Here is a 7,688-nt window from a genome sequence, read left to right as displayed (position 1 = left end):
GATACTTCCTCGAACACTACAGGTAGAAAGAATCTTTGAAAAACAAGGCTGACTTAACAATATAAATTCAGAAGCAAAAAGAAACCCTTATTTTCTGCTACCAGCTTCCCCTAGATAAAGTAATAGGAAGAACTAGAAAGGGACTTGCCAATGGCACCTTTACATAAATTTTTTCCCACTCTCATGTGAATAGCCTGAGTGACCTAGGAGATAACACTTCCAGACAAAAAAAGTTGGAGATAAGTTCAAATAAATGAACATAAAATATCACCCCTATCATTAGAATTTATGTATTTATAAAATAAATAAAAGAAGACTACTTTGAAATCATCTCAACCTGAGTGATAATGATTACTTATACAACTTATAATATTTTGACTCAAGATATGGCTATAGAATATATATGTATATGTATATATATATATATTCTATATATATCCAGAGAATAAACATAATACTCTACATAAAAGTGGAAATGATTTTAAAGTCCTTTAAATTTATAAAGAAAAGGAGGATACTAAATGAATTACTTAATCACAGAATTTTAAGAAAACAATTTAGAAATATTTAAATGGAACACTTCAGTGTGCCAGGAAAATAACTATAATGTTTTATACAGGAAATTTAAAATGTTCATATTAAACTACCAAATAATTTTAATATTGGCTGGGTATTTTATTAAACTCTTCAAGCAACAAAGAGCACCAATATCTCAGATATATTTTTTTTATCACTGAATGGAGAACATTGGTTATACCACATAATTTGGCCAATAGAGCTCACTCTGTCTTCTCAAAAAAATGAAATGTTGATGGGCTTTGTTAAGCTAAGCTTTCCTCAGGACTCATACTAAGTTCCAAGGAAAACAAAGTCTCCAATTGTTGTTTTGCTTAATGTTCTATCACAAGTCAAACCTCATCACCTCTGCCAGCCTATTTTGAAAAAAATGTGTCCCTCGGTTATAAATTTGAAGAACCAGAAGCAAAAGATACAAGGACATGTATGATTATGATTTTTCATATAGTCTGCAGTCAAATAGCTGCCATCCCTTTGTTCTCAAAATTGTATAAGCCCAGTGCTGTGTCTTACACCTGTAATCCTAGCTCCTTGAGAGGCTTAGATGTGGAAGATGAGAGCTCAAGGCCAGCGTAAGTAAATGCTGTAGAACCACTTCTCAGCCAAGAGCTGGACAAAATAATAAGGCCCTTCATCATAGCTGTGTGGAAGGCTGAGATTGGGAAGGTGGCCTGTCTGTGTCAGTTTGGGCAGAAAAGTCCACGTGGCTCTACCTCAAGAGACACTAAATGTGGTGGTGTATGGTTCTTATCTCAGCTACTGTGAAAGTGAAAAGTTATAGGAAGACTTTTCACCTTAGGATCTTGACAGAGAAAACTTAAGTAGCATTTGGTTCCACTGGAATAATACCTGCAGGTCATTTGGTCGTCACTACAAAAGTGTGTGTGTGTGTGTGTGTGTGTGTGTACATGCGCATGTGTGTGCCTATGTGTTTCACAAAAAGGAAAGTGGTAATTTGGAAATCACATGCCATTTTCACTAAATTTAGCATAGTCATAAATTCATACAAGTTTCAACTTCAGTCATATAGGTAGGCAGAGTTTGGATACTTCATAAAAGAACGCAAATATTTAAAATGTAACCAACTTATATTTGAAGCTATTAGTTCACAAGTGAGGTGAATTCAATCTTTCTGTAGGGTAGTCGTTGAGAACAAAAATATAATATTGGCATAAAGAAAGAACGCTTCATGAACACCAGTGAAGATTAGTGATACGTGTCAAAAGCTCTGTTCTCATCAGTGTCACCTTGCGGAATAATTTTTGGAGAAGTCGTCAGTTCCTCATTGTACACTGTGATTCTTCTTTTCAAAAAATCATTCCCCAACTGTATTTTCCTACTTTCACTCTTTCCCAACCATTCGGATATATTAGTATACCGGAGTAGCAACGATTTGAAACCTCCCAAGGTGAAGGAAAACAAACACAGGTCTGTCTCTCTTTTGAAAATGGCATGACTGTAAATTGTGGAGCTCACGCAGCTGAGTGGTCTTCCCCCACGGCGTCTCTTCGAGCTCGGGCACTGGTTATGCGGATGACTTTCCTGACCACACGTTGTGTGCATCTACTTCTTGACAGTCGGCATAGACAGCACAGTCTCTGCTCACCTGTGGTCTCCGAACACAGGCATGGCCAAGGCCACCTGCACCTTCAGGTAGTGCTCTCCTGTCTCCTAACAACCCTCCGGCGCTGCTGCTTACAGCAGAGAAGTTTCAGGGATAGTGTAAGAAACTATTGTACATTCTTCAATTCAGTTCATTTGTATTTTATATTTTTCTCGGTTTATATAACCTATTTCTTACACCATTCGATCAGTCAATCTATCTATTATCCACCATCTCATTACTATGGCTAGTTATAATTGTTTCTGAACCAATGAACTGGAGATGACTTCTATTGCTTGCGACTCCTGTTGACTCTCTTAACTTGGCTACTAACGCTCCCACACCACTGTTTCGTTTATATTCTCCCTCCGGTCCCCACTTTGACCTCCTCTAAAATTAGGATCTGCCCTCCTGGCTTCCCCCTGAAACTCCAGGCCTATTTCCAAATGGCTTCCGGCAATTTCCACCCCGGCATCACTGCCTCCATTCCCTTCCCAGCCCTCCCTTGCTTGCATCAGTCTCCACACTGGTGTGTGATGCCTGACCACCTGGTCACAATCCACAGGCTGAAAGAGCTGCATCTCCTCAGCACAACCATGAGACCCAGCACCTTTGGAAACTGCCTACTTAGAGCTGCCACCTGTGCCCCTCCCCAGAAATTGCCTTCCTGACCGATGCCCTTGTTTTCAAGTTATGCCCAGCCCTGAGATCCGCCTATGCACACGTGTTAATCTCTGGGAGTTTTCCTGGCCTGCACTTAGGACCTTGCTAAACGCACCCCTCAGGGACTCCCTGCATTTCAGCTCAGCTTCTCTTTCTCACCAAGCCTGCTTCCGTCAACACCCAGAGGCGTTTCTAAGAGCACTTGCCACTACATGCCACACAGAGAAAGTGTCCACAATCCTTCTTCCACGGAAACCAAGAATAGGAAATAATTGGATTTGGAGGAAACAGAGTTTTATAATTGGGCAGAAATTTTGACCTGGAACCATGTATTACAGAGCAGGAAGATTTGACGCTTTAGGGATAAATGATGAAAAGATGATGAATAGCATCCGTACCCCAAAAGCACTGAACTGAGTTACACTTTACCCTGCTCCACCCATCAAAGCAAGCAGGAGGTTCACAGACATCCCCAGAGCAGACTCGCATAGCAGTCCTGCCGAGAGCCTGGGCTCTGCAACAGTGCAGCTGTCCTCTCCTCCTGCACTCTGTGCTGATTTGGCTGGGAGTAATCTGCCTCGCGAGGTGCTTAGCTAATGCAACATTTTAAATCCATTTGAGACGTGTAAGTATTTTGCAGCACTGCAAAAGAGGGAAACACAAGCATGACAATATCCTGTCTCATTAGGAGCAAATTCATAAATCTAAGTGACTTCAGGGAGTGAAGTGAATTATTTAATATATCAAATATGTATATACTATCAAATGGATTTCTATTAGATGAATGTTTACGCCTATACCATATTGAAGCAAGTGTAGGGAAGCAAAATTACATCTATTTGCAGTGTTCAGTCATATGTACAAAATGAGTTGCTAGAATATTAGTGTCTCCATTTGGGTATTTTAAAGCATGTGAATATAAGACTATTATTCCTTTAAAGTTTTATTTTTGCCTCAACTGTAGCAAGTCTCCTGTTATTACTGCAGTTGAAAATACTGATAACAACTCTATTTATTATGTATGAGTTTTATTGTATCTATGTCTTGTACTTTATATTAAAAAAAGAATGAAATTGGAAATCTATTTCAAGTATTTTTATCTATGTCAGGCTCTGTATCAAGCATAGGCCATGGATGAGACTTAATTGTTCATAGGGAAACAATCTGGTCTACTCATTGTCAAAAGTCACCTTTCTTAAGGTATAGAGACTCTAAGAACTAAAGTAAGAATTGTGTAAGAAACATTTCAGAAGTTTATTGTGTTTCTTTATTCTGGCCAATAGTGGACAACTAAGCTTTGACCTTAATCAAGCTGCCAAATCTTGCTAATACTGGGATCATACTTCTGCTTTATGTTTCCTTTGCCTCAGATACCTATCACTTGTTATTTTATAGTTTTCGAGTATGGAACCAGTTTATGCCAAACTTTCTTGGGAATGATGTGCACATTTTCTTGGGCACACTTAATATGTGTTTCTGATCTTTGTGAAATATGTGTTTACTGAATTGTTTTTCCCTTTAGAATGAATAGAGAGCTTTGACAGTATAAAAGAAAACTAGTATTTTAAGGAAGTTCCTACACTTCTATTAACGATAGTACCAGTGTCAATTTTGTGAGCACAGAACAATATCTCAGCACCACTCATATGAAATGAAATACAGGAAACATCCCTAAACATCTGGCAGTCTCCAGTGAATAGCCTGAAATCAATCTGTGCTATTATGAAATAAGAATGGAAGTCTTTGCTCGGAAGCAGTGGCACCCAGTACCTTGCTAACTAACCCAGTCAATCAATTACAGTCACTGGAAGGAGCATGACAGGGCTGCCGGGGGAATATAACCATCTTCCTCGTTAATACTAACAAGCCAGTTCACATGCTTTCCTGACATCATTATGTTCTCTACATTTCCTCTCTGCCCATTAACTACAATCCTAATAATCACTATCCGCTTATAGCAGTCTGTCTTTTCAATTTACCTACTGGATCGCTTTAGAATACATTTCCCTGATTGTTACCAATATTCTTCCTTTGGCAAAACTGTCTATCTAAAATCATCCTACCTTTTCATTATTAGCCTACTTGAGTCTTTTGAACACTGTGATGAAATACAAGGCGGACGCTTTCGAGTGTAAAATAAACTGCATTGGGAATGACACCGTGAGGTGTGCATTAATGGCAGCATGTGCTGCCCGTTTGATGCTCTTCTAATCAGCAAGAAAGTCCCCTGTGAATTGGCACAGGCCACTCTGTTTACACGAGAGGAAATATAATGATGCTTGTGCCAACACTAAGAACTTTCTTGTGGCTTTAAAAACAACCTAGCATATAACATTTCCCTTGCAGCAATTATTTACAGACTTGAAAGAAGAAGTCACATCAATTAAGTAGCTCTTAATATTTAAAATATTCTTCTTTATACAATAAAGGAAGACATTTTATGTTGCAGATGCCATTTCATCATATATAACATTGAAGTTTATAATTATGAAGCCAAGCAACATCACAAAAATCATACTAGTAAAATAGCATAATCTTTTTTGGTGGTGGTGGTTTTGTGTGAGAGAGAGAGAAAAAAAAAGAGAGAGACAGAAAGAGAGAGAGAGATGGTCCTGGGGTTTGTACTCAGGGCCAAGGCACTGTCGCTGTGCTCTTCCACCTGGATCAACCCTCCACTTCTGGCCTTTTTGTACTTACTGGGAGATAACCTCATGGACTTTCCTGCCTAGGGGGCTTTGAACCTGGAGCCTCAGAGATCAGCTTCCAGAATAGCTACGATTACAGGGATAAGCCACCTGCACCAGAATGATAAAATAGAATTGTTTTAAAATCACTTTTTTTCTTCTTAAAAACTCTTGCCTCACTTTTGAAATGTTCCCATTAAAACTTCATTTACAACTAATGTCAACCCAAAACTTAGGTAAGTCAGGAAAACCATCTCAGTACTGAAGAAGCTAGAAGAATTTGCAAGCATATCTATTCACTAATTAGAGAATACTTAAATGCAGATACTGCCTTTCTGAAAACAAGGTTTAGAGCTGGATGAATACAGGCTTTTCACAAACCTTCTTTCTGTCTCTGTTGGGTCATCATAGGTAGCTTACTCTTGTAGCATTAAATAGAAAAGCCTCCTGATGAGCAGTCAAGACAGCCTCAGATAGGCTGCAGAACAGTTAATAGGAACAGAAACATGTAAATAAAGCATTTCCCCACAAAAGGCTGCAATAAAAAATAGCAAAGACCAATTTTCTAAAGCAATATAACTTAGGTTGCCACTTAATATGGATCTTTGACTGAAAAAAATAGGTACAAAAATACACAAGCATTCTTAGATATCTAATGTTCTTCAAGTTATTTATAGTAGAAATAAGTAGTTCATATCTGAATCTGTGGGCCCATATACTTTTTACATATGCAGGTTTTCTGTTTCTGTTGCTCCTCTGACACACTGTTCTCTTGCCATTGGAGGGCTTGTCAATTTCTGTAAGAAGTTAGGAATATTGTTATCAGAGTGCCTTTATATTTGTGAATTCTTTCATCGTAGAAATTTGCCCAGGCCGTTTTGTGAAAAAGTACAATCCTGAGCTGAGGTATTTCCTGCTTGTTATTCTTTTCTCACTCTTAATTTATGCAAAGTTTGCTTTTTGTGTACTATTAGTCGTAATTGAGACAGTTAAAAATCCTTAGAAAAATGAAATGTTAGTTGGTATCTTATACCATGTAGTTCTGGTCTGATTTATGGGGGAGCCACCAGGAAAGAAAGTGTAGTCATTTTCTTTCCTTTTTGGAGACTACATTTATATTTCCACATAATGTACAAACAGACTGTCCAGAGTTTAGGAAACTGGAAAATTGATCATTTTGGTCATCTGAATTATTTAAATAGTTCCCATCATTGTCTGGATTTACTTTGCCTACAGGTATCTTCTTTGCACAAACCCAATAAATAATGGCTACTAATACTGAATAATACATGATATATGATTAAAAAATAACATTCCCAAGAGTGGTTTGCATGAATTTTAAGTAGCTAGTATAAGAACATTTAGAAAAATTATTGCTTAGCATTTTTACAAAGCACGTCTATCATAGTTTGTCTTTAGTGAAGTCTGACATTGTTAAAACAGAAAGAAATTAGTGAGAACAGGAGAAGAAATGGCGAGGTACCTAGGGCAGACTCCTCCACCCGATAAACTTAACATGGAACTTCCCCAGTGCTGGCATGCAGACCCACAAATTCCACAGGCTGGTCCATCTCCACAGAATGGCTCACACCTGAAAAGAATGCCAACTGGATCCCAGAGGTGTGTGCCAAACCTGACCACCATCTAAACGGGCTGGAGGACATTTGCTTAGGTCTCTGTTTGGACAAGAGGTGTGTGGTCACTCACTGTGGACTCTGACTGGACCCTGAGGGCTGGTGTGTCAAATAAGCTATCCAATGATTCTAGAAGCCAAATAGACACTTTCTAGAACTGATTTATAAACTTCCACACAAGCTGCACCCAATGGGACCCCTCCCACTTTGAGGGCATGCTGTTTTCTCGTTTCTCTTTACACTGTACACCCTACAGTTTTTCCTCTACATCTTTGAACGTACAGGTATTAGCATTATTGATGCAGACATTTTCAGCCTTTTCTCTCTCAATAAATATTGAAAATATTTAATGGGAGCCATTGGTTTTAGATGGTATAATTTTAAAGATAGCAGTTACACAGGGCACAATGCAATATACAGAAGTGAAAATTCTGTTTATACATTTCAGTCACCTAAAATGATGAAATTGATCATGTGTAGTGTAATTGACAGCCTCACATGTGATGAAGCATAATTATTCCATTGTAA

This window comes from Perognathus longimembris, unplaced genomic scaffold (genome assembly GCF_023159225.1).
Source record: "Perognathus longimembris pacificus isolate PPM17 unplaced genomic scaffold, ASM2315922v1 HiC_scaffold_5300, whole genome shotgun sequence".
Classification (NCBI taxonomy): Eukaryota; Metazoa; Chordata; class Mammalia; order Rodentia; family Heteromyidae; genus Perognathus; species Perognathus longimembris.
Note: the sequence above shows the minus strand (reverse complement) of the source record.